At 38.0% G+C, this 21,543-nt stretch overlaps 1 protein-coding gene across 10 annotated transcripts in view; it reads left to right on the top strand.

Moving 5' to 3' along the window:
* The window catches only part of SLC13A1 (solute carrier family 13 member 1), a 258,908-nt gene extending 237,636 nt beyond the window's left edge, over nt 1-21,272 (top strand). For 2 of the 10 annotated variants that reach the window (XR_008296680.1, XR_008296684.1), the window contains 3 exons: nt 2,778-2,825; nt 5,887-5,952; nt 11,778-12,373. The gene's annotated coding sequence lies outside the window, so the exon portion shown is untranslated. Of the gene's footprint in view, nt 1-2,777; nt 2,826-5,886; nt 5,953-11,777; nt 12,374-15,664 lie in introns of those variants that run through there. The other 8 variants (XR_008296681.1, XR_008296685.1, XR_008296678.1 and 5 more) reach the window with 4 other exon arrangements.
* The last annotated feature ends 271 nt before the right edge of the window (nt 21,273-21,543 follow it).

Here is a 21,543-nt window from a genome sequence, read left to right on the forward strand (position 1 = left end):
GCAGGCTGTTGTTGTTGTTGTTTTTCATGATGGATTATCTTTGAACCAAGTTGTTAATTTTAGCACAGTAAAACTTATGTGTTGTTTCGTTTAACATTTTGTGGGTTTTGCCTTTTTTCCCTTTATGGATATACTCTGTGCGCTCATATAAAAAAACACGTCCCTGCCCCCCAATATCATAAAGCTATTTTCTTATGTTTTACAGCAATGCTCATATATAAAATTATTTTATAATTTTTTTCTCTTTTTTTTTATCTCCGTCCAACTTTATTATCAAGGTTATAATACTTTTATCCTGTGAGTTAAGTATCTTTCCCACTTTTTCTATTCTCTGGGATCATTTATATTAGATATAGATTATCTTTCTTCTAAGACTTGAAAGAAATTGACTACATAAATATCTAGAATCTTCCCACAAAATTTTGCTATGAACGTTCTCATATAGCAAAGTAGAAGGAATTTTAGTGAAGGCCCTTCTACCTACTACCTAGATTCCACCATTAACATTTTACTCTGCTTGCTTTATCACATATTTGTCCATCTCTCCATCCCTCTGCCCAACTAGATTGTTGGTTAGTAAGTAGTTTTGATTCTTCTTTGATGTTGTAAATCTAGATTTTTAAAAACTCTGTTACAAATGACTCACCTTAGTTTTCAATATTATTAGAATAAAATTTTCAACATGAGCCTGTTATTTTGTCTACTATATTTGTAACTGTGCCCTATATCTCCATTATTATTTTTTTTTTAAAAATTAAGTGATCATGACCTAGTTCACAAAACATGTCTCAATAAATTACAATAAATCAGTTTTTGACAATGTTTTATAACCACAATGTAATAAAATCAGCTAATAACAAAAAGATAGTTCAAAATGTTTAGAAGGTTTAAAAACATTTCTTTTTTTTGTAATATATGAAATTTATTGTCAAATTGGTTTCCATACAACACCCAGTGCTCATCCCAAAAGGTGCCCTCCTCAATACCCATCACCCACCCTCCCCTCCCTCCCACCCCCCATCAACCAAAACATTTCTAATAAATTTCTAATAAATGTGAATTATATGTTATGTTGTGTTTGTTACATATGTTCTATATGTTATTTGCCAGTAACATCTCTTTGCTGTCAGCATTTATTGCTACCAACTGATTTGTGGTTATATCCAATATGAATTTTTTTTTGTACTACATTTGTTCAGATCTCATTTCATGTGCTTTAGTAAGATTCTAGTTTTATTCTTATAGGTCCCATGCTGATTTTATGTTATTGATGTTATCATCAGAACAAGTACTTTTTCCCTGAGCTACTTTTTTCTGTGGAGTTTCATACAATGTTCAACTGATTCACCATAATTAGTGCAGTCTTCCCTTCATTAGTTTCAGCGTGGCTAAAAGCTGTCATCTCATCTGTTCTTGTTGGAGATGGCATGTGTCACTGCTTTTTCTTCCTCAGATTTCTTTTTCTATTCAGATTACTTACCCTTTTCCTGACTCTGAAAAGGGGTTGTTTGAAGAACATTTGCCAGACACAAAGAATGACAATTGTGCATTTGCCATTACTGGTCCTGGTATCACCAGGTTCTCCCTCAGATATTTCCCCCTCATGTTTACCATCAGCCACATGAAGACTTCTGGACCAGAACACCACACTTAGCACCTCCTTCACTCAGCTAGTCACAAGATTCTTATTAGATCCAAAGCAGTCTTGGGACCCAGAATTAAATAAAAATAGTAGCTCACACTTAGTGAGTTTGGACTGTGCTGCAGGCATGGTTTGGGGGGATTTACACGTACCTTCTCACATATTTTGGACGCAGATATTTTATTCCACAGTCATCACAAAAACATTTTTAACCTTCCTACAGTGAGATATATTTGATGCTTGCCTCACCAGTTTGTTAAAGGTGGCAAAATTAGTTTAGTTCAGACTCAATGGCAGCAGGATTAGTGATAAACAAGTTTTCAGCATTTTCCTCTGGCCCTTAGGTTTAAGATTAAGTTAACATTGCCACGACATATTAGATTAGCGTAATTTCAGTCATTATTTGCATAGCCTATGGAAAAATATGCAAAGGCAGCCAAACATAATTTATTGTTTGGCCTTTAATACACTTAAAGTCTTGCCGGTGACTGTAGAAGATTATAAATGTTCCTCGTAGGTTTTTTTTATTATTTTTTTTTCCTTCTCCCTTCATTTGGTGCTGTTTACTAAAGCTGTACTCGCTCACTGCTTTCGCATACTGATCTAATGGTTTTTGTTCACATTCAAACAGATAAGGAAAGTACATACACAGTCCCCAGACCCTCCATGCAGGGAGGATCCTGCCTTGTGTCCCTGGATAGACAGCTGCTTCCTGACGTTGGTGCCCGCCTGCTTACACTTCCTTTGTTAGCTGTGTGATGTATCTATTTGTAGGTTGCAGAGTCAAGAGATTCAGGGTTTTCATTCCCTTTTGAGTCAGATTCTTTAGGCTTACCCTTAGTCTCCTCTGTTCTCGGCAAAAACTCCTCCTTTCTGATCACCACGGAGGTTAATATTTGCCCTCAGTCGAGCTCTGCCCCGCTTCCCCTCCCTCAGAGTGTAGGGAAGAGGACTGGGTGCTTCTGCCAAACTTACTGGGGAAAGAAGTAAAACAAACGAACAAGATAAATATGTAGCCCTTTAATGTGCATTCTCATCTCTTGTTCTTGGAGATTCTGATTTCTGTCACCCATTGGCTCAGTGGGGACAACTAGCTTACCAGTTGGTCTTTGAATGTCTTTCCTTCTCCCTTCAGTATGTATCAGGGTTTCTCAACAACAGCACTCTTGACATTGTAGTCCTGGTAAGTCTTTTATGTGAAGAACTGTGCTGTGTCCTGTAGGCTGGCTAGCAGCTTTCCTGGCCCCTACCTGCTAGATGCCAGCAGGAGACGTCCTCCACTTGGGACAACCAGAAATATCTCTGGACTATGTCAAATGTCCCCCGGGGGTCAGAATTACCAGTTAAGGCCACTAATATATATCATTTAATTGTAATTATAGATACTATTAATCTAATTTATTACAGAAAACAAAAGTGCTATTGTAACAAAATACCTTTAAAATTTTCATATTTAAAAAAGGAAGTAGAATATTTTTTAAATGGACCAAATTGACAAAAATAGTAAATAATTCAATAGATGGGAACGACCAAGAGCATCGCATTGTAGCCCACAAGGACGTAACTGCTCGCTGTCAGGCATTTGTATTATAGTGACTGCTCCCCTCATTCTTTCCTTCAGCAATATTGGTATAATTACTTTGCTCTAGGAACTGTGCGGAGGACAGGGGTTACAGAAATGAAAATGAAACAGAACAATCCTTGTCTTTAAACATTGTTTGACAAGTATAGTTTTTCTGAAGATATAATCTTAATAAATTTAAGGAATGTACAAAGTCTGAAGTCAGTGTTGAATAAAAGTTTAATTCTAAACTTGGTCGTTTTCTCAATTTTTGCCAAACTACTTTTGCCAGTGTCAATAAAAACTAAAATTTCACGAATTTTTGTCGGCGAAAGAAAAACTATCGTAAGTTATCAACAACAATTTAATAAACCTTTTTTTTTTTTCATTTTCTATTGTTATTGAAGTTAACTAAAACATCGCCATGATAATTTTAGGGATCTGTTTTCATGACTAGGCAAACATGACTACTTTTTTCTTTCACTCAACATAATAATTTTATTTTTTTTATTTTTTAATATAATTTATTGTCAAATAGGCTTCCATACAACACCCAGTGCTCATCCCAATAAGTGCCCTCCTCAATGCCCATCACCCACCTTCCCCTCTCCCCCCACCCCCATAAACCCTCAGTTTGTTCTCTGTATTTAAAAGTCTCTTATGGTTTGCCTCCCTCCTTCTCTGTTTGTAACTTTTTTTGTCCCCTTCCCCTCCCCCATGGTCTTCTGTTAAGTTTCTCAAGATCCACATATGAGTGAAAACATATGGTATCTGTCTTTCTCTGCCTGACTTATTTCACTTAGCATAATACCCTCCAGTTCTACCCACGTTACTTCAATGGCCAGATTTCATTCTTTCTCATTGCCAAATAGTATTCCGTTGTATATATAAACCACATCTTCTTCATCCATTCATCAGTTGGTGGACATTTGGGCTCTTTCCATAGTTTGGCTATTGTTGAAAGTGCTGCTATAAACATTGGGGTACAAGTGCCCCTATGCATCAGCATTCCTGTATCTCTTGCGTAAATTCCTGGCAGTGCTATTGCTGGGTCATAGGGTAGGTCTATTTTTAATTTTTTGAGGAAGCTCCACACTGTTTTCCAGAGAGCCTGCACCAGGCAAACATGAATTTAAATTGGCTTGTGTTCATACATGCTTCTTTAGTTTGTATATTTCCCTTAGCAATATATATTAAATATAACATGATAATACACGTATTCCCTCCATTTATAATGAATGTAGAAAATTTCTTTGTGAGAATATACCATGAAGTATTTGCCTTCCCTCCACTGATAGACACTGAGGTCATTTGCAAGGTTTCATTATTAGAAATGATACTGCAGTGAAAAGCCTTCTTCATACCTTCTTCTGCACTTAGGTGAGAATTTCTGAACAGTAGGTACCTTGTGCTATGATGCATCTGCACCTTCACTCTGTGTTACCAAGTGATCCTCGAAAGTGCTACACTAACTTCTGCTGCCACTGAAATTATTGATAATTTCCACTTAAACCCTCATTCTTTCCAACAGTTGATATTTGCAATTCTCTTACAATCTTAGCCAATTTGATGAATGGATAATTGGTATTTGATGATTGAAGTTTGCATTTCCCTGACTGATAATGAGAATAAATATTTTACGTTTCGTCTTCTATGAATTTCCTGTTCATATATTTTTCTATTTATCTTTCTATTGAGTTGTCTGGCTTCTATTTATTAATAGAAGAATTTCTATTTTTTTTATATTTATTTTCTTGCTTGTATTTATATTTTCTTGCTTGTAATCCTTCGACACTTGTACTTGTGTTTATCTTGTCCTGGTGAATGACCATATTTTGCTTTTGTCTGCTTTGTTTTTTGAACTGAGTTAAAGTTTTTAGATTTAAGTCCTCATTGAATTAGCTTTTAATCCTCATTAATTTTTATCAAATTAATGTTTCCTTTGTGTTATATTCTATATGTATCTTTTATTTTAAAAAAGCTTTCTCTACTCCACTTATGAAGTTATTCTCTATAAATTCTTTTAAAATATTTGTTTTGCTTTTCACCTTTGTTTTTAAATGAATTTAATTTGTTTTTGTAAATACTGAGAATAAGCATCTATTTTTAATTTTTCAGTATGAATACATCTATTGCCCCAGTAATAGGGCAACTGTCTCAATAACTTGAGAAGTCTAATATTTTCCCCATCGATTTTTTACATGCCAAACTCCCATTACAAGAATAATCCCTGTTTGGGGACTCTATTCTCTTTCATTGACCCATTGGTTCCAGTTTTTTTTAAATAAAGTTTTAATAAGGTTTTTAAATAAATTTTATTTTTAGAATAATTTTAGATTTATAGAAAATTGCAAAGACAGTGTAACATTTATGTTTTGCACCCAATTTCCCCTATTATTAGAACCTTAATTAGTACAGTATATTATGATTAGCGAGCCAATATTGGTTCATTATTATTAATTAAAGTGCATTGTTTAATCCTATTTCCTTAGTTTTACCTGACATCCTTTTTCTGTTCCAGGGTAAGCCCGCATTAAGTTGTCATATCTCCTTAGGCTCTCCTAACAGTTTCTCAGACTTTCTTTGTTTTGATGATCTTGACAGTTTTGAGAGGTACTGGTCAGGTAGTTTGTAGAATGTCACTCTATTGGGATTTGTCTAATGTTTTTTTTCTCATTATTAGACTGGGCCTCTAGGTTTTTTGATCTGCTTGGGTGCCTGCCCTGCTCTCCCCAGAAAGCTTCATTATGTGAGTAATACAACTTTCCGTTCCCTGTCAGTGCTAGTGTGGCATATCAGCCTGACATGGCGACTGAATTTGAGGAGGAGGGGAGACAGTCAGGCCTGCCTCAGTAGGGTGGCTATAAGAGTTTCATTGTTCATTAAAATAGATAAGGACTTCTTTGAATTGAGACCCGATACTATGTTCTTAGTGAACATTTACAGACAACTAAATATTCTTTTAAATTTCTTGTAAATTTCTCTTTTAATTTCTCCTGATATCTCAGGATATCAATTATGAACCTGTGGTGATAGATTTTATGTCACATCTGTCTGACTTTCCCCTGTGGCTCAACACGATACTCTCCCTGACATCATAGTCATTCTCTTATATTTAAAAAAAAATGAAGCTTTAAAGCTTTGCTTCTAATATTTGCTATGAATTTATGTTGGGCTGCTGTAAGGAAAGACATAATTGATATAAATTTATAAAACGTATAAAATTTTTTTCTATATAAATGACCAATTCTTCCAGTACTGTTTGTTAAATGCCCTCATTTAACTGGTTTGAAAGACTGTCATATAAAAGTATTTCCATCTATGTTTGTGCAATGTCACCGCGGACTCCAAGTAGGGGAGCCTCTAGCTGAGGACCCATGCTTCCGAATGTCTGCAATGGTTCCTCTCCAGCCACATCCCTTCCTATGATGAGAGCAGGCAGCAAGTCAAGAGACATACCCACCCAGAGCCCTGTCCCAGTTTTCGACCTACCTAGTGTTGGATACCCTGGATCCCGGAATTTCATGTCCAAACAACCCTGAACCCTCCTGCAGGTATAGGGCCTGCACAATTTGCTTTCCTTAAGAGGAGACCATACCACCAATAAGCAGGAGGGCTGACCAAGTGGAGGCTGTGTTGGTGGATCCATGGGAAGGGCTTGGATGTTCAGGCTAGTGTCCGCACTAGGCGTGCATGAAACCTTTAGGAATGGGAAGAGAATAGGGTCAGGCCAAGACTCAGAAGCAGGAGTCAGAGGCCTATGCGTCCTGTACCACCACATTCTGAGACAGAACTCAAACAATCCGAGAATTATAAATTCAGACCTTGCCTTCCAAATATATATACATATGAATGTGTATGTGTCAAATTAAAAAGATAAAACATATTTCACTTACTTCTTTGCTAGCTTACTTAAATGGTATATGGGTTTCCATTTGCACTCTTGCCCTAGCTCCTACAAATGGTAAGGGGTGTCTTGTGTTCGTGTTTGTTTCTAGGTTCTTTTTCATGTTCCATTGGGCTATTTGTCTGTTTCTGTTTCAATAGCACCCTGCCTTAATTAATGTAATAATTAATCAAAAGGGAAAGTCCCCTACCAATTTTGGTCTAAATTATTTTAGTTATTTTTGTCCTTTTTTCCTCCAATGTAAATCTGGGAGGGGGGGGGGGGAATCAGCTTATCAAGTTCAAAAAAAAAATCTCCTTTAAACTATCATTTTTACTGGTTCATTCTCTTTTTAATTTAAAAGCTCCCTTTTAGGCTAATGTATGAATTTTCTCATATTTTAACTGCCTGCCATTGGTTCTGTCTTAGCCTCTAAATCAGTGGTTCTAGACCAGAGGGACTTTGGCCCCCCCAGGGGACATTTGACGATGTCTGGAGACGTTTCTGGTTGTCACAAATGAAGTGAGGGGTGCCACTGGCATCTAGTGGGTAGAGACCAGGATGCTGCTAAACATCCTGAAGTGCATACAACAGCCCTCACAGCAAACCGTGTGACCCAAAATGTCAAAGGTGCTGGGGCTGAGAACCCCGTTCCAGACGACACAGGAGCATGCAGAACCATTATGACACATATATACACATAAGTGCATGTTACAAGCATGTGGACCCGTTTGCACGTCTGTGAGTATATTGTCATCGGTACTGAGCTAACTGCTTTCTTACCCCCTGCCCTGCATCTGAGAGTCTCAAAGCAATTTACCGACATTATCCTGTTAGTCCTCATCCAGAGCTCTCGAAATAGGTGACAGCATGATTACCCTTGTTTTATTAATTCAGAGACACAGATTAAGTGCTTTCCCAGTGTTCTTTACAAAAGTAAAACTATTGAAAACCATATTCCATGAAGCCCTCTGTTTCAGCCATTATATGATAGATGATAGTTTCTTCTTTTCTTCTGCTTTAAGAAGTTGGATGATTTTTCTTCAGGCAACAATACCCTTCCTACTTTTCAACACACAATTCAATTCTAAGTACCTAGTTCTTAACATAGAAAGGAGTCTAATTTTAATACACACTTAAAAATTTTATTTAAGTAGGTAGAAATATTTTCATACTTGAAGGAAAAAATCTAGGGAAAACCTTTATAAAAGTTTGGAATGGTTTAGTGATTAACAATCTGAAAAGAACTAATGCTGTAAAGGAATTTACTGAACTTTATTTAATTTAATCAGGATAGCAGTGTCATTAGGTTTTAGACTTCATTTGTAGGCTTAATATTTAACAGCAAACTGATCTTCGGTAATTCTGAAGGGATTATTACTGATCATATTGATTCTTAAGGAATCATAAATCTGGACATGGATATAAAAGAATATTTCATGCTGAGGGCACTGGTCATAAGGGCAAGTACATCTTCCTTGCTGTCATAGCCAGTGGAATTATACTTGAGTATGTGTGATGATTAATTTTATATGTCAACTTGGCCAGGCCATGGTGTCCGGATATGCGGTCAAACATTGTTCTGGATAATTCTTTGATAATCATTGTTTTGGATGATAGTAGCATTTAAAATAGTAACATAGAATAAAGCCCGTCACTCTCCTTAATGTGGATGGGCCTCTTCCAATCAGGTGAATTCCTGAAAACAATAGACTGACCTCCTCCTAGCAAGAGGGAATTCTGCAGCAAGTGGCCTGTGCACTTGAAGTACAGCATTGGTTCTTTCTGGATCTCCAGTCTGCCAGCCCACCCTGCAGATTTTGAATTTGCCAGCCTCAATAATCAAATGAGTCAATTTCTTAAAGTAGACATCTTTCCATAGATATACTCACACCCTATTGGTTCTGTTTCTCTAGAGAACTCCGAGTAATAAAATATGTAAAGAACTTCTTTATCATGTATCAACAATATGGATTGATACACATAGACTTTGAACTAAAAAGAATTATACATAGTGTCTAGTAACCAGCCGTGTTTTCTTTTATTTAGACAATTGGTTTACACACTTTTTCATCTTCTCCACTCTCAAATCCCATCAATGTGCTGTGATTATCACAAACACACTAAGATAAATTCTACGTACCCTGTTCTCCTGTCTTTCTTGAATATATGGGAAACTAAACTTCCTAGGAGTTAGGTAGCCAGGCCAGTGGGACTAGTCTTGGCTAAAGAAATGTGAATGGAAATGACTTGTGTTACTTCCAGGTTGAGGCAGTAAATCTTCCTGTGCAATTCTCCAGTATCCCTCTTTCCCCGCCTCAGCAGACCGTGAAACCTGATGTTGAAATGTCAATGCCTCCCTTAACCAGAATCCTTGAATGACCATCTGTGGAGCAAAGCCTGCCTCTGCCCAGCTTTGATACAGAAACAAGTCTTTATTGTCTTTAACTATTGGAATTCATGGCTAATGTTTTACCACAGGATAACCTAGTTTATCCTGACCAATATATATGGCAACGCTTCCTTGCTGGCACTACGTAAATGCTGGAAGAAAAGGGGACTGCAACTATACTCTTATGAAATATGGTCATATTATCTAGAAGAAGAAGGTGAATCCAGAATTAATACAATATAACCTAAAATTAATTAATAACGTTCTAAAATTAACACTATCATGTTATCTGATACTTTGGCTAAATTCAAATGTATTTAAATCAGTTTATGGATATAGATAAAATCTTCTGTCTCACACTTTTCTGGCATTGTCCAAATCATTTCAATTTCCTGTACAACTGTTTCCTTACTACATCGTTATAAAAATTAGGAAGAGAACTAGTTTTTTTAACCTTGTGAGCTTCTTATGAGAAATGCTTTTAAGAAATAAGAGCACAAGTTTTATTTGGAGCTAATATTCCAGGGCACATACAAGTCAAAGAATAGTGATTACATAATTTTAGCCCCATTAATATAAGGAGATATAAGTTGACATTATGTACCTGACTCAGTTCTTTCTTCCACTTCCTCTCCTTCTAGATATGATGAAACAAAGATATCACAAGGTTTTTCTGGTTCCCGAGCTAGCCTTCCCACCCCCATGGAAGGAAAAGGTGGAACCATCCCACCATGGAAGGAAAAAAAGAAGAAAAATACTTAAATCTCAAATTTACCTTAGCAGCAACAGGCACAGGGCCTTAGTCTTTTGCCCTGCCAGAGCAAACTGCTTTTCAAATCTAAAAGTAATGAGGAGAGTCCTGAATTTGTCTTACTTTCTGGGTATAAACCCTGTACCTAAAAGTTACTCTCTTGTGATGCTGAATTAGTCATTTACTCTCCCTTATCCTCAATTTCCTCAATTCAAAAAAATAAACTTATAAATATGTAACTCCTGTAGTTCTTCCCCAGGTGGCCCCTGGGTGATGCTTAATAATCACTACATGCAAACAAATTCTTTTCTCATCAAGGCCTGTCCCCATCCTCCACCTTCTGGTCACACTAATTATATGAGACAGCTTGTAGGGATAGTAGAGGCTCTCATGCCTACCACAGAATTCACATTTGGGTGTCAAAGCAAAAATTCCACCAAAGTCAAACAAGTAAGGAAGATTTTGTGCTGAGCTGTTGCAACAGGGAGCCAGGCCAGAGCTGAGTTTGAATTCATCTCTGTTGAAATAAAAGGCAGGAGAGTTTTGAAGCACTGGGGTGAGCTTTTGAAAGCGTATTGGAGGACATTAGGAGGAAAGGTTGGTTAATGAAATGTGTGGAGCCACTGAGTTATTCCTGAGTTTGCAAATGTTTTTCTGTGATTAGGCCATCTGTGTTCACCCATAGAACTTACAAGTTAGCCTCCTGTTCTCCCACAGAAAGTATGGCCCTATTTCCTTGATGATTACATTTCAAAGAAACAACTCCCAGACCCTGGAGAAAGACATTCCTGGGTTTAAAACTGGCGAGAGGTTTCTAAAAGGTTTATGTCTCAAAGGAGCAGAGAAAGAATTTACATGTTTTCTAAAGCAAATGCTCTGAGAAAAGGGAGGTCAGGATCCTGGAGTCAGGAAGAAGTCTGTCTAAAGTCAGGAAGCTGAGAGGAATGTTCAGGTTGTCTTGGTCATGGGCCCATTTTAATTACTGCTGAACTAGAGTGTCTCCACAGTATGACCTTCTACAAAATAAAATTTGGTAGAAAATGAACTTATTTTAACTATATACAAGAAGGTTTAGTCACAGAATGGCCTCCCTGGGAGGCCTCCTCTAAGGCAGATCTCCACAGAAGTACACATTAAAAAATATAAGATGTCAATTTGTTTTCCAGTATATTCCTACTGACTATTGTGATCAAAACACAAAACTGATTTTCACATGAAATCAAGTCACCATATGGCTCAAGTGACCTGAAGAACCATAGGTCTTGTGAATCATGTTTTGCTTTTTGCTTAGACATGAAGGTGAAATCCTTAAAAGCTTTTCTTCTTTTTAATGATATGCACTGATAGAGCTGCTGGTTTGTTCCCCACTTCCATATATCACAGAATGAGCTTTGTTACCAAAAATCAAGGACTTTGATTTTCATTCCCGACTCAAACGCTCCCCGACTCCCACCTCTAGTCCTTTTTGGTTTTTTGTTTGTTTGTTTGGAAGTTGAGAAGCTTTTTTAACACCTTGCTCTTAGAATATAATTTATGTTTCTTTAGGTACCCAGAAGCCAGAAGGCATCATATAAATAAAATTAACTTCATTTTGAACCAGGCTCTAAACTGGTTAATGGAAACCAAGATGAATTGTTTCTGAATGGAAATCAACACTCATCCCTAGAATTGGAGCACCTATCCCAACAAACAAAAGAACTGTTAAGTGAAGAATAATTTTCTGTTTATAAATCTCTGTGTATTTCTAATCATGCTTATTGTCATATGAACTAAGTGTAAGTTAGAAAGAAGCTCACTTCCCAATAGTTGGATCTTCATTTAATATTCATCCACAGTCGCTGCTGGAATTAATTACTCACACCTGCGCACATTGTTCCCCTCATACTTTTGCTTCTGCCAGCAGCCATCAGATATTACCCAGCCTCTGGGCTACTTCTCTAAGTCGCTTAGAGCCACCCACTCACAGATTGTTTTTTTTCTAAGGATGTGGTTTCTTAGTATTCCTCTGGGTTTTCTTTGTTTGTTTTCCTAGCTTTGTTGAGATAGAGTTGACGTATGGTATAAAAGGTGTACAACGTGATGATTTGATATATGTATATATTGTGAAATGATTACCACAATAAGATTAGTTAACACCTCCATCCCCTTACATGGTTACGTGTGTGTGTGAGAGAGAGAGAGAGAGAGAGAGAGAGAGAGAACATTTAAGATCTCCTCTCTTAGCAACTTTCAAGTGTACAATATAGTTAACTATAGTCGTCATGCTGCGCCTTGGGTCACCAGAACTTATTTATTTTATAAGTGAAAGTTTGTTCCCTTTGACCAACATCTTCCCATTTCCCCCCACACCCCAAGTATTTTCTTACAAGGAAATTCTATTTATTTAGTGCATGTTGGGCTATTCAGTTGAGTTAAATGGACACAGATCACAACTTGTTTAAAATTCTGATTGGCTATGTTCACCCTTAAGTCTTAACATTTCTATAATAATTAGGCTAATGACCATCTAATCAGAAGAAAATACTTCAGTGTCACCACTGCAGGGCATATGTTTAGGGCTGCTTTGATTAGCATCAAATCATTTGCAGTCTTAAGTGATCAAAAACTTAAATGAGCGAGACCAGTGAAGGTTTTAGATACAGTGCAAAGTCATGAAATGGAGTCACTTTAACAGGATTAGATGTGGTTATCAAGTCCTTGAAATAATGTGATACATACTTCATGGGAAAAAATGGCTTATTCAACGTTAATAACAAAGTTAATTGGAAGGAAGGAAGGAAGGAAGGAAGGAAGGAAGGAAGGAAGGAAGGAAGGAAGGAAGGAAGGAAGAAAAGGAATATATATGGGTTATAGATTCGGTAAAATACAGTTTTTTTTTTCTCAGAACAACATGATTCTTCCTCATTATGTCATGTTTACATATATAAGTTATTTAATCAATATTCAATTGTTAGACATTTATAATATGTATAATTCTTCCTTATTATAAACCCGTCTGCAAAAAAAAATTATAAATACACCTTAACATGCATCTAAACAGCAAACACGTATTATGACCTGTTGGTACACATACGTGACCCAGCACAGCATTTATTGGAGAAAACTGGCCAGGACAGGAGCAATCAGGAGCAGGTACAGAGGCTGCTTCTGCTCATCACATCTAGACTCAGTGCGAAAGGATAAAGCAGGGCCAGAGAGAAGCCCTGGGGGGTTTAAAGGACCCCCAGGCTTTCCCTTCCCTTAGTCTAAGCTCTGTGGTTCCAGCATATGGCAAAACTCTGGCCTTCTGTCTTAGTCTACCCTCTTTGTATTCCTGGTTGATGGAACATAAAGGGAAGAACCCAAATAGAGGACAGAATTTGGAAAAAATGATGGAAGGGTAAAATTTTTAAATCTTTAGCCAAGGTCATGCCTAACCTGACCAACTCACTTCAGGCATTTTCAATTATAGTTCTCTGTTTTAATTTCTTCATAGCAATTATTGTTGCCTTGAATTATTTTACTTTATTACTTCTTGATTTTGTGTCTCCCCAAACTTGAAGATGAATTCCGTGAAAGGAGAAATCCTGCCTGACTTACATTCCTGGCACTCAAAATAGTATCTGCATCATTGTGAAAACTGACTGTTTGTTGAAATAAAAAGGGGAATGAATAAATAAATTCTATTCCCTGGAAAATAACTCATACGTTAGATATATACTATGTAATATAAACATTTGTTACAATGTAGATACACAACACACATAGGTGTGAATATATGTATATATAGTGTAGATGTGAGTGTGTGTGTACATGTGTGTATTTAGAACTGGTGTAAGAATGAGCTTACTTTGAGACTGGAAAACTGGTAACTATCTAAAAGGCAACATCAGAATTGAATTCTCTCTTCCCACTGCATCATGGGGTCTTGCTTCCTTCCATGAGAAAATGACAGGGTATTTATCTTTTTTGACCTCGTAATTGCACTCTGCCATTAGCTGTCCTTCCTCACTGCAGCTCAGACAAATTGGGGGTGAGGTCAAGGGGTGTTACCCTCTCTGGAGCCTGTGTGTTTCTGGATTGACTTCACGATGTCTTTGTCACACTGAGGTCTGCCCAGTGCCAGGGACTGTTGCTGAAGTGTGGGCAACAATCTCATTTGGGAAACGTCCTGGAATAAAGAAAGCAAATCTGGGGGTGCATGGCACAACCCTGATATCTGGCTAGGTAGGGGCTCCTGACACAGTAAGAATCTATTGCCCTGCTCACCTACAACTTGCTGGCTAGGGATCTGGCTTCAGCGGTCTGGCTCCTGCCTCCCTCACCTCTGAACCCACAGGGTCACACAAAGCTCTGGTCATAATGTCACTGTTTGGTCTGAGGCATGGCTGTTTTTTTTTTTTTTTCAACGTTTATTTATTTTTGGGACAGAGAGAGACAGAGCATGAACGGGGGAGGTGCAGAGAGAGAGGGAGACACAGAATCGGAAACAGGCTCCAGGCTCTGAGCCATCAGCCCAGAGCCTAAGGCGGGGCTCGAACTCACGGACTTCGAGATCGTGACCTGGCTGAAGTCGGACGCTTAACCGACTGTGCCACCCAGGTGCCCCCATGGCTGTTTTATTTTTATACTTCATCAGTAGCTTCACTAGTAGCAAGGATTTCGAAACTCTGAGAACTGTCTGGGTTTGGTAGAAACTCCTGCCCATCTATCTCTGAGACCTACATTGGCCTCACACAGATATTTCAGTTTCAGTAAGCTGCATTTCACAGCATCTAGCTGATTGGACCCTGTCATTTCCCCCTAAGCCTAAACACATAATTAGAGCACATACTGACCTTTCTATCTACATGCAGGTGTGATTTAAACATGTGAACCCAGTAGTAACTGCACTCCTTGTTTCATCTTCTATGATTGATGAGTTTTCTGCTACAAAGATCCGCATGGACATAAATATTTCCTAATGCTGGATCCTGGCTGACTATCCCATTAACCTAAGTCTCCACTTAGCCCCAAGGTCTGAAAGCCCTCTTTCAATTCAATGCATTTTCTAACCATGAAACAATGTCCTCTTGCCTCATACCTGACACGATACCTGTGACATTCCTGGTGACAAACAGCTTATAGCAGTGTTACCCAAACCTACTTGATCTTGGCAGCTCGGTCTCCATGGGACTTGCTCTTGGCTACTGACGAGGTTCCAGTCTCATTATGAGTGTCAGAGACCTCTGCTCTCTTTTCAGGAAAGACTCTAAATCCTATATAAATTGTGTGTCTGAGGAAGAAAGATAACACCTCATTTCCAGCCTGCAAGTTTGAAGTCGTTTTTCACACCCTTTCATTCTGGGTATCTCACATAACACTGCCTCTGTCTAATTCAGCTGTACAGGGGGTGGGGGAAGGTAGGGGGTGGATAGAAGAAAATTTGAAATATGGCTTTTGTGTGTACTCAGGAAGAAATGAGGAGATTGTCAGCCAGAGCCCAGGAACTACCGCATCTCATTTCTTGACATATCAGCAGACAGTTCAACCCAAGATTCCCCCACATACACCCTCAAGAACTGCTTTAGGATCCACAGTGGTAGGTGAGCTTTTAACCAAAAGAAAACAAACTTCACAAAGCCATTCCATTTCAGAAGAGACTCAAGCATGCATTTGAAAAGAAGGGGTATTAGGATAATCAATCGGAACAAAGATGAGGTTGACAGTGAAAGTCTATGAAAGGGTTTGGACGATTATTCAAGAGAATAAACCATTTTTAAATTGAATCTTTTAACTTTTAGAAAGTGTGACAATGTTCTGGGGATTACAAGGGGCTGCTGTTTTCCTCTTCAATTCTTCAAGGCATCATATTCCAGGCACTTTATTCTCACAACACTTGTAATTCCTATTTCAGATTCATTTTCATGATCTCCCTCTTACTCTTAGGCAATTGCTTTCCATTCTTTAAAACCATAAATCAAGCATCTTGGAAAACGTGGTGTTACAGGGTGCCGATTTAATCAGAGTATCGGGGCAAATCAAATAATAGATCTTAAATCTTAATATGACTACAATTAAACTGAATCACCTGGGAACTCAACAGGGTGTGATCCATCAGAAAAATACCCATATACACCCCAGAGATCTGTTTAGATATTTCCCTTCTTAAATTTCTACTCTTGGACTCAGCTGGTCAAAAGTTAATCCTTTTTTCTCTTTCCGCACAAACCTTTTAAGATCTGTTTGTCTCTCCCATTTCCTTCCTTCCTTTCCAGGCTCCCCATTTCAGCTTCAGCCAAATCCATAAGCCACCCTCCCTCCTGCAAGAAGTTCTTGCCTTAAGAGGAGAAAACCTTCAGCTTAGACTGGTTATTTTTTAAAAAGAAAGAAAAAAAAATCACCCTCCTTAGAATCCCCCAGCTTGAATGTATGAACCAGAGTTTAGATTTTGGCCATCTTGAGTCAAGGGTAAAGGCTCTTCTAACATCACTCTGGACAACACAGAGAAGCCCAATCACTCCTCCGCCTCAAGGCTGCCCCTATGGTCCTACCTGGGAATATTTTCTCCTCCCTCAACTATGTTTTAGAATAGCATATTTGTAATGTAACTTTTTTTTCTTTTTTGCAGTTAATAATTTCAAGAAACTGAATAGTGTAAATAAACAAAATAAGCCCAAAGATACAAAATTAAAGTTTTACAGTTGATGTCCCCAGCTCCTCAGTGGATTAGAAAGTTCAATTCCTGACTCTCTGGGCTCTCTAGGCTCCCTGTTACCTGATTCTGACTCTCTGGGTCTTGGCAGAGAGGCTGTATAGTTCAATGGTTATGAGGACAGGCTATGAAACTCACAGTTCCATGCTCACTGGAGGGTTATTTTTTTTTCTTTTAACGGTTTTTTAATTTATTTTTTAATATGAAATTTATTGTCAAATTGGTTTCCATACAACACCCAGTGCTCATCCCGACAGGTGCCTTCCTCAATGCCCATCACCCACTGCCCCCTCCCTCCCACTCCCCATCAACCCTCAGTTTATTCTCAGATTTTAAGAGTCTCTTATGGTTTGGCTGTCTCCCTCCCTTTTTTCCCCCTCCCCCTCCCCCATGGTCTTCTATTAAGTTTCTCAGGATCCACATAAGAGTGAAGACATATGGTATCTGTCTTTCTCTGTATGACTCATTTCACTTAGCATAACACCCTCTAGTTCCATCCACATTGCTACAAAGGGTCATACTTCATTCTTTCTCATTGCTGCATAGTACTCCATTGTGTATATAAACCACAGTTTCTTTATCCATTCATCAGTTGATGGACATTTAGGCTCTTTCCATGATCTGGCTACTATTGAAAGTGCTGCTATAAAAATTGGGGTACAAGTGCCCCTATGCATCAGCACTCCTGTATCCCTTGGGTAAATTCCTAGCAGTGCTATTGCTGGGTCATAGGGTAGATCTATTTTTAATTTTTTGAGGAACCTCCACACTATTTTCCAGAGTGGCTGCACCAGTTTGCATTCCCACCAACAGTGCAAGAGGGTTGCCGTTTCTCCACATCCTCGCCAGCATCTATAGTCACTGGAGGGTTATTTAAATACCATTCTGTGCCCCATTTTTCTGTGTGACTGATGATGATCAATTAGAGACATGACATCAAGATAGTTGCTCAGATGACTGTGCTGTTATCCCAAAATCCTGCACTTCCTCATTTGTCTGTAGATAAGGCCTCTGCTGAGTTAACCTGAACACATCGCTTCCTTGAAATCTTCAAGATTCTAAGACACTATTGTTCACACTCAAAAAATGAGATGCACTCAGTCTCTAGCTGTTTTTCTTTTTCTTTTTTTAAGTGTATGAAGACACTTGATTTACCCAGAAAAGTTTGCCAAAAAATTGATCAGAAAATAAATGAACTATCCTGAAAGTAATGCTGATGCTTCATAGTGTGATTTTTTTTTTTTTAATTTAAGGATACAGTATGGATTTCTCTAAAGATGCTAGAAAGTGATTTGGTCTCAGTTCCAGTAGTTTTGAAATTTTATTCTTTAAGGAACTCTAGCAAATTTGAGGAAGAAGCTATATCCCTTTCATTGCCATATTAATCAAAAGGAACTATGCAACTTTCTCATTTCCTGAATTATTTTTTAAAAGCTGCCCTTTTTATTATATAAAGACTTGGTAAAGAAAAAAATCAAAATAAGTAGAAACTAGCTCACCTATTTTTCTTTCAAGAGCTTACATTTTTAGTGCCTAGCACAATGTCTTTTCTATTCCTTATTATTTTTTTGCAAAAGTTTCTTTTTCAGTTTGATGTATAAACCAAGATAGGCTATGAACTGTTTCTTCCCTTCAATTATGTATGCATAGACTGCCAAAAATGTATCACTAGCAAGTGGCATTTAAATGGCAATTTGGGGGGGTGGGGCACCTGGGTGGCTAAGTCAGTTAAGCATCCCACTCTTGGTTTTAGCTCAGGTCATGATCTCATAGATGCTGACTTAGAGTTCAAGCCCCTCATTGGGCTCTGGGCTGACAGCATGGAGTCTCCTTGTGATCCTCTCTCTCCCTCTCTTTGTCCTCTCCCTCTCCTGCTCGTGCTCTCATGATCTCTCTCTCTCTCTCTCTCTCAAGATAAATAAACTTAAAAAAAAGGATAAATGGCAATTTTTAATACTAAAATATAAAGCTATAATTAATAGCCATTATTGACATGTCAAAAAATTACATACTCAGTTCACATCTGTGATTGTAGTCTGGGATTAGGCAATTTGAGAAAGAGTATGTCCCTGACATGTTGCATTAGACTTACAAATTTTCTTTTTGTTTCTGTTTCTTTGTTTTTTTACATGCATTTTTAAATTTTCTATAATTTATATATTTTTTATAATTTATATACAAGTTAGCACATGGGCAACAATGATTTCAGGAGTAGATTCCTTAAGCCCCTTACCCATTTAGCCCATCCCCCCTCCCACAACCCCTCCAGCAACCCTCTGTTTGCTCTCTATATTTAAGAGTCTCTATATTTAAGAGTCTATATTTAAGTTTTGTCCCCCTCCCTCTTTTTATTTTATTTTTGCTTCCTTTCCCTTATGTTCATCTGTTTTGTATCTTAAGTCCTCATATGAGTGAAGTCATATGATATTTGTCTTTCTATGACTGACTAATTTCACTTAGCATAATACCCTCTAGTTCCATCCATGTAATTGCAAATGGCAAGATTTCATGCTTTTTGATGGCCGAGTAATACTCCATTATATATATATACCACTTCTTCTTTATCCATTCATCCATTGATGGACATTTGGGCTCTTTCCATACTTTGGCTATTGTTGATAGTACTGCTATAAACACTGGGGTGCAATTGCCCCTTTGAAACAGCATACCTGTATCCCTTGGATAAATAGCTAGTAGTGCAATTGCTGGGTCCTAGGGTATTTCTATTTTAATTTTTTGAGGAACCTCCATACTGTTTTCCCAAGTGGCTGCACCAGTTTGCATTCCCACCAGCAGTGCAAAAGAGATCCTCTTTCTCCACATCCCAGCAACATCTGTTGTTGCCTGGGTTGTTCATTTTAGCCATTCTGACAGGTGTGAGGTGGTATTTCAAAGTGGCTGTGATTTGTATTTCCTGGATGATGAGTGATGTTGAACATTTTTTCATGTGTCAGTTGGCCATCTGGATGTATTCTTTGGAGAAGTGTCTATTCATGTCTTTTGCCCACTTCCTCACTGGATTATTTGTTTTTTGGGTGTTGAGTTTGATAAGTTCTTATAGATTTTGGATACTAACCTTTTATCTGAGATGTCATTTGCAAATATATCCTACCATTCCATCAGTTGCCTTTTAGTTTTGCTGGTTGTTTCCTTTGCTGTTCAGAAGCTTTTTATTACAGTGAAGTCCCAATAGTTCACTTTTGCTTTGGTTTCCCTTGCCTCGGGAGACGTGTTGAATAAGAAGTTGCTGAAAATGAACTATTGGGACCTCATGAAGATAAAAAGCTTCTGCACAGCAAAGGAAACAACCAACAAAACTAAAAGGCAACCAACGGAATGGGAAAAGATATTTGCAAATGACATATCAGACAAAGGGCTAGTATCCAAAATCTATAAAGAGCTCACCAAACTCCACATCCAAAAAACAAATAATCCAGTGAAGAAATGGGCAGAAAACATGAATAGACACTTCTCTAAAGAAGACATCCAGATGGCCAACAGGCACATGAAAAGATGCTCAACATCGCTCCTCATCAGGGAACTACAAATCAAAACCACACTCAGATATCACCTCACGCCAGTCAGAGTGGCCAAAATGAACAAATCAGGAGACTATAGATGCTGGCAAGGATGTGGAGAAACGGGAACCCTTTTGCACTGTTGGTGGGAATGCAAACTGGTGCAGCCACTCTGGAAAACAGTGTGGAGGTTCCTCAAAAAATTAAAAATAGACCTACCCTATGACCCAGCAGTAGCACTGCTAGGAATTTACCCAAGGGAAACAGGAGTACTGATGCACAGGGGCACTTGTACCCCAATGTTTATAGCAGCATTCTCAACAATAGCCAAATTGTGGAAAGAGCCTAAATGTCCATCAACTGATGAATGGATAAAGAAACTGTGGTTTATATACACAATGGAGTACTACGTGGCAATGAGAAATAATGAAATATGGCCCTTTGTAGCAACATGGGTGGAACTGGAGAGTGTTATGCTAAATGAAATAAGCCATACAGAGAAAGACAGATACCATATGTTTTCACTTTTATGTGGATCCTGAGAAACTTAACAGAAACCCATGGGGGAGGGGAAGGAAAAAAAAAAAAGAGGTTAGAGTGGGAGAGAGCCAAAGCATAAGAGACTCTTAAAAACTGAGAACAAACTGAGGGTTTAGGGAGGGTGGGAATGGGGCAACCGTGCAGAAGCTTTATATCTTCATGAGGTCCCAATAGATGCATTGAAGAGGGCATCTTTTGGGATGAGCACTGGGTGTTGTATGGAAACCAGTTTGACAATAAATTTCATACATTAAAAAATAAATAAATAAATAAATAAATAAATAAATAAATAAATAATAAAAAATATATATTATCTCAAAAAAAAAAAAAAAAAGAAGTTGCTGCAGGTGAGGTCAAAGAAGTTTTTGCCTGCTTTCTCCCCAAGGATTTTGATGGCTTCCTGTCTTACATTGAGGTCTTTCATCCATTTTGAGTTTGTTTTTGTGTATGGTGTAAGAAAGTGGTCCAGGTTCATTCTTTTGCATGTCCAGTTTTCCCAGCACCACTTGCTGAAGAGACTGTCTTTATTCCATTGGATATTCTTTCCTGCTTTGTCAAAGATTAGTTGGCCATACACTTG

The sequence above is a fragment of the Acinonyx jubatus genome, chromosome A2 (assembly GCF_027475565.1).
Source record: "Acinonyx jubatus isolate Ajub_Pintada_27869175 chromosome A2, VMU_Ajub_asm_v1.0, whole genome shotgun sequence".
Taxonomy (NCBI): Eukaryota; Metazoa; Chordata; class Mammalia; order Carnivora; family Felidae; genus Acinonyx; species Acinonyx jubatus.